Source organism: Suricata suricatta, chromosome 12 (genome assembly GCF_006229205.1).
Source record: "Suricata suricatta isolate VVHF042 chromosome 12, meerkat_22Aug2017_6uvM2_HiC, whole genome shotgun sequence".
Classification (NCBI taxonomy): Eukaryota; Metazoa; Chordata; class Mammalia; order Carnivora; family Herpestidae; genus Suricata; species Suricata suricatta.
This window is the reverse complement of record NC_043711.1, coordinates 55,277,012-55,294,690: the sequence shown is the minus strand read 5'-3', so window position 1 is coordinate 55,294,690 and position 17,679 is coordinate 55,277,012. Positions and strand designations below refer to the sequence as shown.

General features: G+C 46.5%; 1 protein-coding gene and 1 pseudogene across 1 annotated transcript in view; both read right to left on the bottom strand.

Moving 5' to 3' along the window:
• The window catches only part of CHCHD6 (coiled-coil-helix-coiled-coil-helix domain containing 6), a 231,928-nt gene that overhangs the window by 113,481 nt on the left and 100,768 nt on the right, over positions 1-17,679 (bottom strand). The window lies entirely within an intron of this gene.
• Positions 15,226-16,722, bottom strand: LOC115275053 (annotated as a pseudogene).

The following is a 17,679-nucleotide window of genomic DNA, read 5'->3' as shown; positions in this document are numbered from 1 at the left end:
AGCAGTCATAATGTTTAACAATTGCCTCTTATTGTTTTTGAAAAATGCCTTCCAGGAAAAGGCTGTTTCCACTGAGCAACCTTTGAGTCAGGTCAAGTGAAGACAGCCTTGCAGGTGGGGTCTTCCAGGAACCACCAGGCAGGAAAAATAATGACAACTTTCTAGGCATAGGCCTTTGAAGAACTCTGATCCTTGTCTGCCCTGTCCTGTGGCTGCCAGGCTGCTAGCTTTTGCCATGACGGTGGCTGTTGGTTTTCCTCCCTGCTGGGGGAAAACAGGATGGGAATGAGACCATTTAGCATGACATAACTGTCTTTACTGAGAGTCACCATTTTCCTTGAACAAATGCTCCTGGATTGGTGCAAGTCTTTGGTTAATTTTCAAAGTTCTGGAAAAAAAAAAATAGAGCATTTTCATTGCTTTTAGGGAAGGGAGAATTTTCAGAGGTCCTTATTCTACCATTTTCACTGATACTACCCAGTATTACAAAATAGAACCAAATGGAAATGCTAAAAATGGATTTCTAGCATGGTATGGCATAAAATCACAGGTTTATTAGAAGAATGGACAGAGCTTAGAAACAAGTCATTAGAAAATTATTCAAACCAAAACACAAAGGGACAAAGCATGAAAGAAAAAAAATTGAACAGAGTACTCAAAATCTGTAGGACAATATCAAATGATATACCATACATGTAATTGGAGTCCTAGGAAAAGAAAAACATGGTGCAAAAGCATGAAGAGATAAAGGCCAAAACTTTCCAAAATTAATTAAAAACAACAAATAACAGATCTGTGAAGTTCAGAAAAACCCCAAGTAAAACTCTTTTATAAAGTTCTTAAATAATTCCTGAGGTAATGGAATATTTTTTGAACACAGACTGTCATAAGTTTAAAAAACAAATAATTTCTAGAGCAACCTCCAAAAAGGTAACAAAAAAAGATCACAAAAAGTCAATTGAGAGGATAAAATCGAATTCTTAAAATATACTGATTCATCTCCACCCTCTCCCTCAAAAAAAAATATAAGAAACCAGCAACAGAGGGGTGCCTGGGTAGCTCAGTTGGTTAAGCATTCAACTCTTGATCTCAGCTCAGGTCTTGATCTCAGGGTCGTGAGTTCAAGCCCCACACTGGGCACCACACTGGGCATGGAGCCTACTTAAAAAAAAAAAAAGTAGCAACAGAGGAACAAAGAACAGATAGAACAAACAGAAATTGAGTATCAAAAGGTACATTTAAATCCAATCATACCAATAATCATGTTAAACAGATTTAACCCTCTATGTTAATTTCCTGTTTGCTGGCATAAGAAATTAACAGAAGCTTAGTGGCTTAATACAAATCTATTCTCTTACATTTCTAGAGATCAGAAATACCACATGAGTCTTACTTGGCTAAAATCATGGTTTTGGCAGGGCTGTATCTTTCTGGATGCTCTAGAAAAGAATCTATTTCCTTGCCTTTTCCAGCCTCTAGAGGCTCCCTGCATATCTTGGCTCATGACCCCACATCACCTTGGCCTCTGCTACCATCATCTCACTTCCTTCTCTAACTTTCTCTCCTACTTCCCTCTTTCCTTGTTAAAGACCCTCAAGTGTACATTGGATCCACTTGGATAATGCTGGATAATAGCCCATATCTATCCTTAACTTAGTCACATCTGCAAAGTCCCTTTTACTAGGCAAAGGACCATATCCAGGTTCTGGAGACTAAGAAATGAACACCTCTGGGGAACCACTGTGCTTCCTACCATACTTGCCAGTGAAAGGCAAAACCCTAACTATATGTTATTGATTTAAAAAAATACATTTTAAATATAAAAACATAAACAGGTTTAAAAAAAGATGGGAGGGGCACCCGGGTGGATCAGTCGGTTGAGCATCTGGCTTTGGCTCAGGTCATGATCTCATGGTCCCTGGGTTTGAGCCCCGCGTCGGGCTCTGTGCTGACAGCTCAGAGCCTGGAGCCTATCTTCAGATTCTGCGTCTCCCTCTCTCTCTGACCCTCCCCTGCTTGTGCTGTCTCTCTCTCTCTCTCTAATATAAAATTTAAAATAATTAATTAATTAATTAATTAATTAGAAAAAAAAGATGGGGGGGGCGCCTGGGTGGTCAGTCTGTTGAGTGTCCGACTTTGGCTTGGGTCATGATCTCACAGTTGGTGGGTTCGAGCCCCGCGCTGGGCTTTGTGCTGACAGCTCAGAGCCTGGAGCCTGCTTTGGATTCTGTGTGTCCCTCTCTCTCTGCCCCTCCCCTGATCACACTGTCTCTCTCTGTCTCTTAAAAATAAGTAAATATTAAAAAAAAAAAAGGATAGGAAAAAGACTATACAAACACTAAGTACAAGAAAGCTAGCGTAGCTATACTATAATATCAAATAGAGGCTCCCTGATAGAGGAGAGGTCATAATCATAAAGGAGACAATTATTCAAGAAGAAATAACAATTATAAAGTGCACATACTTAATAACAAAACTCTCAAATACATAAAATCTCTAAAGAAGAATATAAGCAAATCCACAGTTGAAGATTTTAACATCCCTCTCTCAAAATATTGATAGAACTACACCAAAAAAATCAACAAAGTTATGAAAGATATGAACAATATTATCACCCAACATGACCTAATTGACATTTACAGAATATTCCACGTAACAACTGCAGATACACATCATTCCTAAGTGAACACGGGACAGCTATGAACACAGACCTTATCCTGGACTACAAGAAATTTAAACAGATGAAGTCAAAGTATCCATTATGACCATAAAATTATTAAATTAGAAATCAAGAACAGTAAGATCCCTAGAAAATCCCTGGATGTTTAGAAACTAAACGTATTACTCAAGAAAGACTTGGAAATGACAGAAATGATGGAATTAGCATACAAAGACCTCAAAATAGCTATGATAAATACTTTCAAGGATTTAAAGAAAAATATGAACATAATGAGATGAAGGGAAACTAATAAAAAGAACCAAAGAGAATTTTGAAAGCTGAAATGTAAAATTCTTGGAAGGAAAGGCTGAAAAAGTGAATGCTAACTCAGTGACACACAGAACAATTTCAATATCAGCTGGTAACACATATTATAATTGTATTCCTTGGAAAAGGAGAAGGGATGAAGGTAGTAGGAAAATATCCAAATATTTGAAGAACAAGGATGAAAAATTTCCAGAGGTGTTAAAAAGTATAAACCTACAGATTCAGTAAGTTTAACTACCAAAAGAACGAATACAATGTAATGAATGCTTTAATGGAAATATACAAAGTGTGTATACATATATACCTATGATAAGTTTAAAATACGTAATTTTCCTTGATTTACAAAATAAAGCAAATTTTTAAAAATTTTAATGTTTTTTGTTTTTGAGAGACAGAGAGAGACAGTGAGAACAGAGGAGGGTCAGAGAAAGGGGGAGACACAGAATCTAAAAACAGGCTCTAGGCTCTGAGATGTCAGCACAGAGCCCAACGTGGGGCCCAAACTCACGAACTGCGAGATCATGACCTGAGCCAAAGTCAGGTGCTTAACCGACTGAGCCACCCAGGCGCCCGAAACAAAGCAAAAAATTTTAAAAACCTTACCTCAAAGAATTCTGCTGCCCAGATGACTTCACTGATTAATTCTATCAAATATTTAAGGAAGAAATCATACCATTTCTAAGCAGACACTTTCAGCAAATAGAAGAGGGGAGAACACTGTTCAACTCATTTTATAAGACTATTAAAATTATCAGAGCAAACCAAACGAGGCATTACAAGAAAAGAAAGTTACAAACCAGCATTACTTAAAGGAGATGTAAAAATCCTTAACCAAAAAGCATTAGCAAATCAATTCCATCAACGTGCAAAAAAAAAAAAAATACCATCCCATGATCAACTGGGATGCATGCCAAAAGTCCAAGGTTGCTTTAACGCATAAAAACCAATCAACATACTCACCATGTTAACAAATAAAAGGAGGAAGATCATGGGATCATATCAAATAGTTTCAGGAAAAACATGTGACAAAATAAATACCCATTTATGGCAAACTTTAAGTAAACCAGGAATAGAATGAAATTCCCTTAACTCGAAGAGCATGTCCAGAAAACCTACAGATGATAATGCTTTTGGTGAAATACTGAATACTTTCCCCTTAAGATTGCAAAGAACAAGTTAGATTTGTAAGATTTGAATAATAAAATTAACAAGACTGATCTAACAAACTTGATTATTTACATTCTTTTTAGAGTTGAGTGAACATTTGCAAAAATCACTCTTTCCAAACACACCCACAAAAATAAATTAACAAATTTCAATGTATCAATATCACACATACCACTTCTCTGATGAAAATATAATTAAATTACAAATCAATAATAAAAAAGACAGTTAAAAATGAGTTTGGTAATATGTCTTCCTAAATATAACTCACAGACTAAGCAAAAGTAACAATAGAAATTTCCAAATTAAAAGAATGAAAGTCCTACATTAAAAAAAATAGTGTGACATTGCTAATAAAGTATCTGAGAGGTAAGTTAATGGCCTTAAATGCTTTCTTTCTAAAAAAAAAAAAAAAGAGAGAGAAACTGAGACCCTCCCCCCCAAAAAACACCAAAACTCCTCATTTCGTGTACAAATAAAATGACTCAGATTAAGTGACTTGCTCCAGGCCATACAGACATAGGGCGACGGCATGAGTTTGCTGACTCCCAGTTCACCAACTTTACATTTTGTGACCACATCATCCCTCCTGAACTATGTGCTCTGATAATGTCAAATCACTGATCAATCATCAAACTGGATGGCTCTAAGGCCATGTATTATAACAGGGCCTCTCAAACATTTAAAGCAAATTTGAATCACCTGGGATTTTGATAAACACAGATTGTGAATTATAGGTCTGAGATGAGCCCAAGATGACACATTTCTAACAAGCTCCCAAGTAACATTACTTTGAGTAACAAGGCACTAGATCACACCTACAGAAAGATAAATGGTGGTTATAATGACATCTCAAAGACACTGCGAGATCCCTGATGGGTCTAAATTATGAATCACACAATCCTTCCTTTAAATTAATGATAATATACTCTAATTTTAAAAGATAATACAGGGTAGTTGTTTAAGAGAGCAGATTTTGGAGGTAGACAAAACTAGATTTGAATACAGATCCACCACTTCCTACCTAGTGACTTTGGCCCAGTCAGAACTTGTCTACAAAGGAGTTTCCCAATCTGTACAATGGGAAGATTAATACTGCCTACATTCCATGAGGTTGCTGTGAAGTCAAATGAGATTATGCACATAAAGCATTAAATGGAGTATATGGTACGCAATAGTTAAAAAAAATAATAAATGTTTAAAACATTAAACATCCAACCAGAAAAGAAAACACACCTATCCACAACCCTAATGGATAATAGGATTTTAATGTAAAAAGGTAAATCTCAAAGACAAATATAACTTTGAGATGATCTGAGATAATCCCTCCCTGCACCTGCCCTGATACCAAGATGCTCTAGGATGCTTTGTGTCAATTTCACTCTCACACATGCCATGTATCAGTTTTCATTTTCCCACATTAGATCTGCATGTCTTCCTTCTCAATACATCTGTCTACAGTGACCATCACAGATGTCTTCTTTTTAAAAAATGTTTTTGGGTTTTTCTATCAATCCATAGTTCACACACCATAAAACTCACCCTTCTGATATCTATAATTCCATGGGTTTTAGTATATTCACTAGGTTGTGCAAACATTGCTGCTATCTAATTCCAGAACATTTTCATCACCTCAGCAAGAAACTCTGTTCTATTAGCAGAAATGTTCCCTCTCCCCCTGTACTCAGCCCCTAAATGTCCATCAATTGATGAATAGATTTTTACAATGTGGTATATCCATACAATAGAATATTATTCAGGCATAAAATGATTGAAATGCGGGGGCGCCTGGGTGGCTCAGTCGGTTAAGCTTCCGGCTTCGGCTCGGGTCATGATCTCACAGTCCGTGAGTTTGAGCCCCACATCGGGCTCTGCACTGACAGCACAGAGCCTGGAGCCTGCTTCGGATTCTGTATCTCCCTCTCTCTCTGACCCTCCCCTGCTCCAGCTGTCTCTCTCTGTCTCTCAAAAATAAATTAAAAAAAAAGAAACATAAAAAAAAAAGATTGAAATGCTGATATACACATAATATGGATGAACCTTGAAAACATCAGGCCAAATGAAAGAAGCCAGATGGAAAAAGCCACACATCAAAGGAGTCTGTTTATATGAAATGCCCAGAACAGGGACATCTGCAGGCATAGAAACGAGACTAGTGGTTTCCAAGGGCTGGGGGGAGGGGAGAATGTGTACTGACTACTGACAAGCCCAGGGTGGCCTTTAGGGGTGACAAAAATGTTCCAAGCTTAGCTTGTGGTGATGGCTGCACAACTCGGTGAATATACTAAAAATCACTGAATTGTATACTTTAAACAACTGATTTTAGGGTATAGGAGTTATGCATCAATAAAATAATGTTAAAAACACATAGGATTACAAAGAAAACCAATTATATTGAAATACAGTTATCAAAATATTAAGGAAAAAAACCCCAAGGTCAGGAGACCACTTTGAAGGCTGATGACATAATCAGGTGGCGAGGGCCTGGATGGAGGCAGGCAGGGGTGAGAAAGGATCCAACAGGAGACTGGCACGACCACGCCCCCAGGGTTCTGGCCATATCATTTGGATAGATGCAGGAGTGCTCTTATATCTGTGTGTCATCTACACACATGTACGTAACTCACACAGCTAATACGGTATTTAGCACACAGATATGCTTACGTAAACTGCCAAGTCTCACCAGAGGCCAACATGAGATGTGTACTTACTTGTATGTATACAGAGATACATCTCAAGACCACTTACGTGTCTGCCTGTCTGCTTACCTAGACTGTAAGTTCCCGGAGGTCGAGGGCTATGTTGCATTTACTGCTTTATCCCCAGGGCCACACAGTAAATATTTGCTCAAAGAATAAAATAAATGATATTGGTAAGTTGATTTTGGGAGGGGAGAGATGCTAATCTTTAAGACAGTAAACTGTGATGGTTAAGGGCACTGGGTTCAAATTTTAACATTTATTTGCCAAGTGACACTGGCTGGGATGTCCCAGAGAAACCGGGAGAGGCTGCTTCTCGGATAACCTTTCTCGTTTCCTAAAACCACCTACGATGCCAGAAAAGAGAGGGCAACTCACCAACGCACCACAGAGAGGGAGTGCTCAAAGCCACATTTCTGTTCCTCATTACTCAGTGCACATTTTCTAAGAGTCACTGATGCCTCGCAGAAAACTTTGAAAAAACATTCTATTACAAGACCATCTGCTGAAGTATCGTAGGCTTTCTCTGCAGCCCCCATTTCCTTTTATTACCAGGAAAAGCTGCATGAAAATGGTCTCATTCTGAAGGCTTGTGTCGGCTCATGCTGCTTCTCTCCCAGTCTCCACCCACAGGCTGCAGTGCTGAGACCCCCGTCTCCCCATCTGTAGCGTGGACACGGTGCCCACATCCGGAGGATGAGAGGACAGAGGCTTCAGGTGCGAGGGACTGCAGGACAGATGGCCTCCGAAGCAACAGACGCCTGCTGTCCCCACGTAGCCCAAGTAAGGAAAGAGCAAGAGCACAGGGAAGGGGATGGTGGGAAATGCTGGATGCCAGCTGACTGTGTATGACACGTCTGATCCAGTAGGTTACCACGTGCTCTGCAGCCTTACGTCCTCCTGACAACACCTAGGATGTTGCACAAAAGGTATAATCCTGGCTGTAACCAAAAGAGGGATCAGAGAAGTCTCATGAGACAAGCAGGGACAAGTCAAAAAAAAGCAGTAGTGACCATTTGTTAACAGTTAATAAATAATTACTTAAGTGCTCCTTTAATTCACACAAGAGCCAGTAAGGTAGAGAACTATTATTAAACCCACTTACCCGGCAAGAAAAATGAGGCACAGAGTAATTAGGTCACCCACCAGTATATGAGAGAGCTAAAATTTTAAAGTAATGGGCCTCACCTCCCAAAGTAAAAAAGTCCTACCTGATACAATTGAAGCAAGACTGTCTTAAGAAGTCACATGTCACCTCCGCAGTTTCTAACAGAGTCCTAGGGCACAGGAAGGATGAGGTTTGGAAATTGAACATACCCACTCTGGTATGTGGGGTATGCCCACAATTCCCGCTTGTGGTGATATGGGCAGGAGGAGGCCCAGGGTTGCACTGAGAAACAGTGAACCACCCCACACCTCCTGCCTGGTGAAAGTCCCCAGCCACTGCCTGGTCTCCTCTGGAAGAGCAGGCTGGCCTCGGGGCCCTCTTCTGTCAAGGTCTTATCACTAGGCAAAGCACCGGAGTACTTATCTGTCCCTCCCTGGGATCACCAACCCCCTGAGGACAGGGCACTTTCATCTCCGTATCTGAAGCTTTGAACTCAGCGAGGGTTACTAAGCATTTGCTGGACCGATGGAAAAAAACATCAAGAAGGAAGGAAAGTCAAGCTAGTGGCCCATGAGCTACATGATCCTATTTTGTCTGGTCTGTTAGGTGGTTTGGGTTTGGTCTGATTTGTATGTAACTAAATCCGTCACTGGCATTTACAAAACCGGACATTTTACATAAAAACCATTTTGGCTTCCATAGGAAAAACTGGGAAATGAGGCCTAGGCCGAACACGTGGATGAAAATGTCTGCTGTAATAGGACCACTGACCCCAGCAGCCATGGCTGTCACAGCCACCCTCAGAGGGCAGAGTCGCAGAGCCCCGGTCTAAGCAGCGCGCCTGGCATAGAGGACATCTCCACCCACAGATACCCTCTCTTGGCTCAGAAGCTCTGCATGATCCTTGTTACGTCTTTGCCTCTCCCTGAGAATGTCCCTTTTGTTCGTCCAGCCAGCCAACCATAAGAATATCTTGGCTGCTCATGCAGCCAGATGATACTGGGAATGAGGGATACCGTCATGAGTAAGACAACGCAACACTGGACAGATAAACACGGACACGTGGACAAGACACCAGGCGCTGATGAAGGGCTATGAGAACAGAGTAGCCGCCCAGAGGTGGGGTGAGCGCCAGGTGACAGTGGGTGACCACACACAGCCCCTCTGAGGAGGTGACATCTGAGCTAAAGAGCCAAATGACAGGAAAGGAGGCCCAGAAAGATCCTGGGGCGGTTCCCTACCAAAAGAGAGATACACATGTGAAGGCTCCAGCGTAGGAATCAACACAACACAGTCAAGGCATAGGGACAAGAGAACAGGCAGCAGGGCACACAGATGGGCAGAGCAGGAGGGCGGGGAGAAAGCCAGGCTGAGGCTGCGCTGAGGAGTATACGCTGTCTTCTCGGAACAGTAGGGAGCCACTGGAAAGTTTTAAGCAGGAGAGTGATATAATCTTATTTATTTATTTTTTAAATCCAGTTCATAAAAGCCAAACTGGAAGGCTGCTGCCCAGGAGGATGGCCTGATTATCTCTCTTCCCGCACAGTGTGCTTGCAAGCACAAGCACACAAAGTATCAACGATGGTTATGACAGCTGTATGCCAACAAAGGCGGCAAGGAGAAACCTTTACAGAGGAAATAATATGCAATTTTCTAGCTGAACACCTTTTAAAAAGTAATGATGGAGAAGAAAATGTGAGCGAGGCAGGGCTGTCGACCGGCGCAGGGCACAACATGCCACCAGAAATAAGCAAGAGTGGGGCGAGGCGAGCTTCCCCTCGCATCGGAATCGGATCCGCAGGCTGGAAAGACAGAGGCGGGGGAGGGAGAAAGGAAGGCTGCATTCACCCTCGCTGCTGCCGCCCCTCACCGCACTACAAATGCTAAGAGTTCGGAGACGCTGCTTGATGCTGACACGCGGCTGAACTGCAGCTGCTCACAGAGAACACGGGCTCGTCCACAACCCAGGCTGCGGGTCAGAGGGGACAAACACACTGGGAAGCAGAGGCAGCGGACCATGAATGTAGGGCTCCCCCACGGCCAGGGCTCCCCGAGCAGTCCCTCCTCGCCCTGATGTGGACCTCGGAGCGGAGTATCAGGGGTGCTAACAGTTTAGTGAGCACTCTGCAGGTGCCGCAGGGCAAAGGGGCTGGAGAGGCAGCCCCTGACTAACAGGGAGCTCGTGGCCCGTGCTCGGCTCCTGCTCTGCACCTGCAACTGTGTCAGCAGATACCGCAGGGATCGTGGGCTCCGTGCAGTTGCCCCTCCACCTCTGCCACCAAGACCTGGGCTAAAGGGACACTAGGAACACAGAAGGGCCACATGGAGCCAGCACAAGGCGTGCTGGGCCCTGGGTCTGCTTCCACGACACCGCCCAGAGGCCAAGCCACTGAGGACGGCAGAGCTCACCCCGGTGACATTATGGCCTTAGGGCCCTAGGAGCCATTCTGACTTCTGCTCTGACTCTGCGGCCCATCTACAATCCCTGCCTGGAGGGGCGGGGGAACAATAGGAGAAACCGAGTCACACTCACCGCTCCTCGAGCTTGTCTGCCCACCCCGGAAAACCCGTCTGTTCCCACAGCTGCACTCACTCTTTCACAGACACACCAGAGTTCCCCTGCCATTTGCCCTTGGCTCCTGCTGGTCTTCGCCTTTTTCTCCACCCAGCCAGCCTGCCTGCCAGATTCCTCAAGGGTATGCCCGCAGGCCCTGCTGTCCTTCAGCTGTCCAAGCCCCAACCCTTCATCTTCAGCACCCTCTAAAATCCTGCCTTGGGATCTTGGGGGCAGGGGGACATGACGCCCTCTTTCTAAGTGGGGCCAGACACGTGCACTCTCTGCCCCGGACTCATCGGAGCCGGGGGTGGGGGGAACGCCTGGGGCTGGTACCTGGCTCGGGCTCTAAATGTGGATGCTGAGTAAATGACACAGACTGGAGGGGCTGACAGAGGGCAGAGAGACAGTGGCAGGGACAGTGCTACGCTGAGGATCTGACTGGAAGGGCTTCAGAACCAGCCGCCTCCCTCAGAGCTCCCTTGCTTCCAGGCTGTTCCTTCCCCACGCCTTCCAGCTCCACCCGCCATGCCCAACGGCAGGCCCCCAGCATCCCTCCAGTGAATCCCCTCTTTGTTTACAACAGCCAGAGCTGGTTTCTATGGCTGCCATCAGGGTCCTGGCTGACTCCTTCCTCTCAACCAAATAGACTCGTTTCTCCCATTGCCCTTACACGCATATCACAATTACTCAAATTATTGTTGTGCTAAGTGGTCTATAGCCATTGATCCCCCGGCAAATACAGGAGCTTCGTGAGCGAAGCCTCGATTCATGTCTTATTTGTGTGACATGGTACCCAGCAGAGACACACAGAATAATCATAAGCCAAACTGGATTTATACTTGCAGGTCAACAAAAGCATAACCAAGGCCACCTAAGACACTGCTGTGGCCCTCAGAGTCTTCTTGGGAAGGTGCCTATTTACTCTCCAGCAAACACTTCACCAGGGAAGAGACTTACTTAGCTAGCAGAGGGCAGTGCTAGGTCTGAATTCAGGTTTGCATGGTTATGAAGCCCACATTCTTTCCACCGCCCCACACTGCTTCTCAGTGAGTCTTTTTTTATTTTAAGAGAGAGACAGACAAGCAGGGGAGAGGGGCAAGGGGTAGGGAGGGAAGGGGTGGAAGGGGGAGAGGGACAGAAAGGGAGAGAGGGGGAGAGAGAGAGAGAGAGAGAGAGAATGAATCTTAAACAGGCTCCATACTCAGAGCAGAGCCTGATGTAGGTCTTGGTCTCATGACCTGAGCTGAAATCAAGAGTTGGACACTCAACCGATTGAGCTACCCATGCACCCCTCAATAGGACTTTTTTTTTCAGAGAGAGAAAGACAGAGTATGAGCAGGGGAGGGGCAGAAAGAGAGGGAGACACAAAATCTGAAACAGGCTCCAGGCTCTGAGCTGTCAGCGCAGAGCTTGATGCAGGGTTCAAACCCACAAACCGAGAGTTTATGACCTGCGCTGAAGTTGAAAGTTTAGCTGACTGAGCCCCCAATGCCCGCCTCAATAGGTCTTTATTAAAGACTATGAGGGGCATTGTAAGTTCTAACAAAACTGCTGCTATTCAAAATATTGCTTAGAAACTCTTTTCAGAATTAACACATTTATGCACATCCTTTATAGTGCCAAATCTTCTATCTTTAAAAGAGGTTTTGAGTTTTTGGAAAGAGCCAGGTCTGCTCCTGGGCCAAAGAAGGTGGCAAGGTGTCCTGATGGGGGCACAGATCCAGGCACAGACGTGCAAAGTGCACTCAACCTCACGTGGCTCCTTACCTAGCAAGTCCTAGGAGTGAGCACAGGGTTTTGACTCTGCTCACAGCTGAAGGGCTGTGTGTGAATGCGCGCCTCCATGCGTGCAAGGGCACACATACACATGTGTGTGTGAGTGTGTGCACCTGTGTGGGGCTGACTGCTGACAGCTTCCCGCTGTGCCCCTGGTCACACCCCTGTGAGCCCGGTCTGTCCCACTAGGCATTGAACTCATCGCAGGGGCACCCAGCACAGCAGGAGGGCTGATCTGACACCAGCCTAACCCAAACGGGGAAGAGAAGGACGAAATGCTAACCTGATGCTTTTTCCCGCCCTCCTCCAGACTGAGGAGACCCTCCCTCTTCCCTCTGAGAGGCGCTGTGGTGGCTCCTACACAGTGGACTGTGATCACTTCTAGTCCACGCTGGCCTCTCACCACCCCCCCACTGTCTCCTCACGGTCTCTGGCCACCATAACGTCCTATGTGAGTCAGACATTCAAAGAGCAGAAAGAGCAAGTAATGTGTGCTCAAGTACGAGGATGGTAGCAACTCCAAGAACCAAAGACTCTCCGACCATCCTGTGTCCTCCCCTTGGCAAAGGCAAGAATGAGCATGGCCCTTCCTTTGTAAAGATGCATATCCCCGCCCAGAAACCCAAATGTTCATGCAGCAAACGAGCGGCCCACGTCTGCAAAAAGGGTCCTGCCGGCTCTCACTCATGTCCCACAAGTACTTGGAGGCAGCTGCGGGATGACTGGCACCGAGCTTGGGGTGGGCATGCCAGAGACGGAGCCAAGGGCCTGCAGGAAGTGCTCTGTACCTCCCGGGCCAAGGAACCCCCTCCCCCACTATCAAGGGCAGTCTCTCACGGTTGGTGGATGAGGCTCACATAGATTAATCATATGTGTTTGGAGAGAGAACAGACAGGAGACGGTTGCTCGGGGCTTCTAACGAGCCATCAGACACATCTGATGGCTGAGTCAGACATCCATTTTTGGAACCCCCCTGCTGAGCCTTACTGTGTGATAGGCCTTGAGAAAGCCACCTTGCCTCGCTGTGCCTCAGTTTCTCTATATGCACTGTGGGGAAGACTGACAACATCACATGTGAAAAGCTCCAGGCACGTCCTAATCATCAACAATCCCAAGTCCCTTTGCAGTCTTCCTTAATCAACACCTGTGGGCCACACACCTTTGCAAAGCATTTATCCTACCTTTTATGCCTTTCTACAGGAAGGGCCCAAATAACAGCAGCTCAAACAGCCACAAACAGTCCCACACAGCCCACAGCAAGCCTGTCATGTGCTCAGCGCTTAACAAACATCGATAGTGTTTTCCCATCCAGACATTAAACCAAACACAGTCTTCTCCTTTCAGATGGCAGGGGTGAGGCGGAACAGACTTCTTAATTTTTCCTTCCTCGAGATTGGCAGGAGACTGTCACCTTCCTTAGGGAGATTTAGAATGAGTCAGAGGTCTACCTACTGAGCACGAATCAGCTTCTCAGCCCAGTGGCCACAGGGCACACATGTACCAACCCAACGGGAAATGTATGTGACTCCCACAGGAGCTCGATACCAACCCAGAACAGGTGGCCTCTGGCCCTGAGACAGTTCTCTGTTGACTGTGACATGTCCTGCTGGGCCCTGCTCTGTCTGAGATATCAGGGACACAGAGATAAATTAGGAGAGGACACTGCCCGCCATTTAAGTTGGGGAGACAGACACCCGACTAATTGCAGCAAAACAAGTATTACCCCAGAGGCATCCGAAGAGGAGAGGTCACCCAAGTCTATCTTAGAAGAGTCATGGGGGTTCAGAGAGGAAGCCGCAGTCTAGCTGAAGACTGAGAGCATCCACTGGGCAGAGAAGGGGGCCAAGGACATGCCACACGGTGAGTGGGCAGGCGCAGGCACGTGGAGGAACTGTCCTGTGAGCAGTGGCACCATTTGGCCAGAGCCCAGAGGGAGTGAGGAGCGACCAGGAACAGACCCAGTCGAGCGCGGCAAGGCCAGAGCCCACAGGGCCCCGGATGCTGTGGAAAGGGTCTAGGAAATGGAGAGGTGCCTAGGAGTTTTAATAAGGGGCATTCATAATCAAAATGGCCTCTTCCTAAGGTCAGGCTCATGGCAGTGCTGAAGTCAAATGCAAAGGGGAGGGAGAGAAGGGTCCAAAGACCATGTGACCAATTTATGGTTTAGACAAGAGACGATAAGGCCAGAAACCAAAGCAATGGCCATGATGAGGCTTTCCTTTGAAGAGAGGCTTTCCTTTGATGAGGAAGAATGTGTCTACAATAGAAAAAAGTGAGCAGGGAAACAGGAAGAGCAGTGGGTGAGGAAAATGGCAAATTCTAGCCCGAACACACTGTGCACTGGTCTCCAGCGAGAGGCATCCGGGGGACAGCTGAGTGTGCGGGCGGCCACGGCCTAAGCCAGCAGCAGGGCTGAGGGGACCTTCGGCACACGGGCACAGCTGAAGCCTGGGAGGCCCGGCTAGGTGGCCGCATGGCCCTTAATTGGTCAGAGGTACCAGGGGCTGTGAAGAGGTGCAACACCCACAGCCCTCCTCCCCCTCCTCTATGTCTTCCTCCTCCAACCCTTCTCCCCCTCCTTCCCTCTTCCCGTCCTCCCTGTCCTCCCCCTCCTCCCCTCCTCCCCTTGGGTTGTAACCGCATCTGGCAACCTGGTGCTATGGTGCCATCCAGCACAATCGAGGAGATCCACTCCTGCACAGCACAAGCCATACGGGGTCCCCTTAGGCCACCTGTCCCAAAGGAAGCAAATGGTAACTCCCAGACAAAATACAAAAGGTAGCCCTCTGAAGGCCCTGGAAGACAACCAGATGCGACCAAGGGTTTGAAGAGAGGTGACTCGCAGAAAGAGGAAAAGGTACTGAGTACTGTTGTTGTTGTTTTTTTTTAAGATGTGAGTTTTTTATTGCTTAAAAATTCTCTGACTACAGTCTGGTGGTAGTTTACAGTTTTTATTTGCTTCAAGACCAAAATTGGGTAATAACCTTAGTACCTAAAAACATGGAAGGGAGGGTGGGATTGAGTGGTCTTACTGGAAAGATCTGAGTCCCAGAAAGGCTTCAGCATTGGTTTCCTCACTGACAAAATGGCCCTCGTGGTGGTGCCTCCCCGGGTTGTTAGCTGGACTTCAGTACTCCGTGCGGAGCTGCCACAGTGAGGCCAGCGACTACTGCCAGCGCCTGGAGTGGATCTCTCGGCTTCCGTCTGTGGCTTCTGAAGGCGAGTTGGAAGTGAAAAGTAACACCACTTCATCCTGTAAGACTGTCCTCTTTGTGTCACTGCCTAAACTTGACTCTGATCGGGAAAGGGAACCTCACCACGGCAGCATGTTTTCCTTGAAGTCTGAGCTCTTGGGCCATTTGTCTTCGACATGGAGGGACCTCTTGCCAGGTGGGACTGACTGTTCCCCAGTGGGCGGCTCATGCTAGCGCCATGGAGAGCAGTCGGCTGTCTGCCCCACATCTGGGTTAAGCACCTAAGATTTCTTGATGTCCGGTGAACATGAGGCACCTTGCTCCTCTAATTGGCCTGGGTGTTGTGTTTTGTTTTTTATCGATGCTATAATTTAAGGGAGAGATTGGGGAGAACGTCTTCTAGGTAGAATGATCAGTGCTCTGCTGAAGTCTCCCCACTAAGCATTTTTCTAACATTTGGCCCAAGTCCTGTAGAAGTCATCCAGGAGACCATTTCAAATCGTTTGTTGTGTGTGCTTGTTAACGTGTAGAACCATCTGTGGGGCCCTCAAATTGGCATTGGAAGGCTTAACTTCTTTCCTTTAAGGAAAGTAGAAGTCACAGTAGCAGATGGTCTGTACCACTCCGGACACCACTGCGATTTGGTCATAGAAGTTCTCAGTCTGGTACCGCCCGATCCAGTTGGCCAGGTAGAGCGCCTGGTACAGCCCTAGAAAGAACAGGTAGTGAGTAGTAATGGTCTCTGCCTCTCCGGTTTTACTGATCATGAAGAGCTGGGCCACGGACTCCAGGCAGATCGAGAAAGTCCAGAGGATCTACAAGGGAGTGAAACTGTAGTTCTCAAGGAAGGACAGACCAATGACAGGGACCAGAAGAAATTCCAGGCGGACTGTGTCATTCTCACTGTCAAATGTCTTCCGAAATTTCCCGTAGATCATGTACACTGTGACATAGGCACAGAGGAGAAAAACCACCTTCATGACTGTGTTGTAGACAGAGATGATGTTGGTGAAGAGGTCCAGGTACCTGGTGGTGAAGACAAGAGCGAAAAGGATCTGGCTCTTCCCAGAGATGCCGGAGCAGCACTTGGACCTCCAGATCTTCCCCAGGAGCAAGATCATGGCCAGGAGGTGGCTCAGGTCGCCAAGGATCCAGAACACGTTCATGGTTCCCCAGGAGGCCCCGCGCTGCGCGCAGCCAACTCCTAGGAAACTTTCTGGCGGGAGAGGCGGCTGCCATGTCCCCGGGCCGGGCTGTGTGTCCCAGTGCCCCACGCCCCACGCTCCCCGCCCCTGCCAGGGTCAGCGCACTCCCGGCAGGGTGGTGACTGATCAGGCCAGGCTGGCTGCCAAGCCTCCTTCCAGTCCAAGCGCCTTGGGCCCGGGGAGGGGCGGCCGGGCCTGCCCTGGGGGCTTCGGGCGCCCGCTACCCACCAACCGGGTGCCCGGCTGCGGACTCTCCTGAGTACGGTTTTTAACAGGTTTTGCCTAAAAGCAGCCCCCATGTGGCCTAGAAACCAAAGAGAAAAGCAGAAATCTGAGTTCCAGAGAGAGAAAAAGACACCCCAGAAAGGAGAGCCCCAATACAAACCTGTGTATATAAACGCTGCCCAATTCTCTGGCTAACCCCTGAATGACACACGTGTTGGGCAAAATGTGCAGAAGACAGGGGAAAGGGGCATCAAAAGATATCTGACAGCCTTAAACACGTGCATTAGAACAGAAATATATCCATGAACTACAGTTCCACTTTAAGAAACCAAAAAATAAGCAACAACAAAAACCCTGCTAACGAAACCCAAAGTAAGTAGAAAAAGGAAATAATAAAAATCAATGAAACAGGAAGCAAAATATAGAAGAAAATCAACAAAGTCAAAAATGGGTTTTTCGAAAAGATCAACAAAATTGGTAAATCCCTAAGCTGGACCTCGAGCAAGAAACAAAGGAGGGCAGAGGATCAATGTCTGGGACCACAGAGGGGCTACCACTCATGGGTACAAGTGCACATGTGGGGGCTCAGAAGACCAAAGGGTGACATCTCAAGGGAAGGTTCTAGGAGGAGTCTCTATTGAAGGTGGGTGGGCCTGAACTGGAGCGGATGGAACTGACATCTGCATAGTTCTGACTGATCCCTCTCCTTCCAGAATGAACTCCCCTCTTCTCGCCAGAGATCACCAGTGACTCTCATGAGAACAA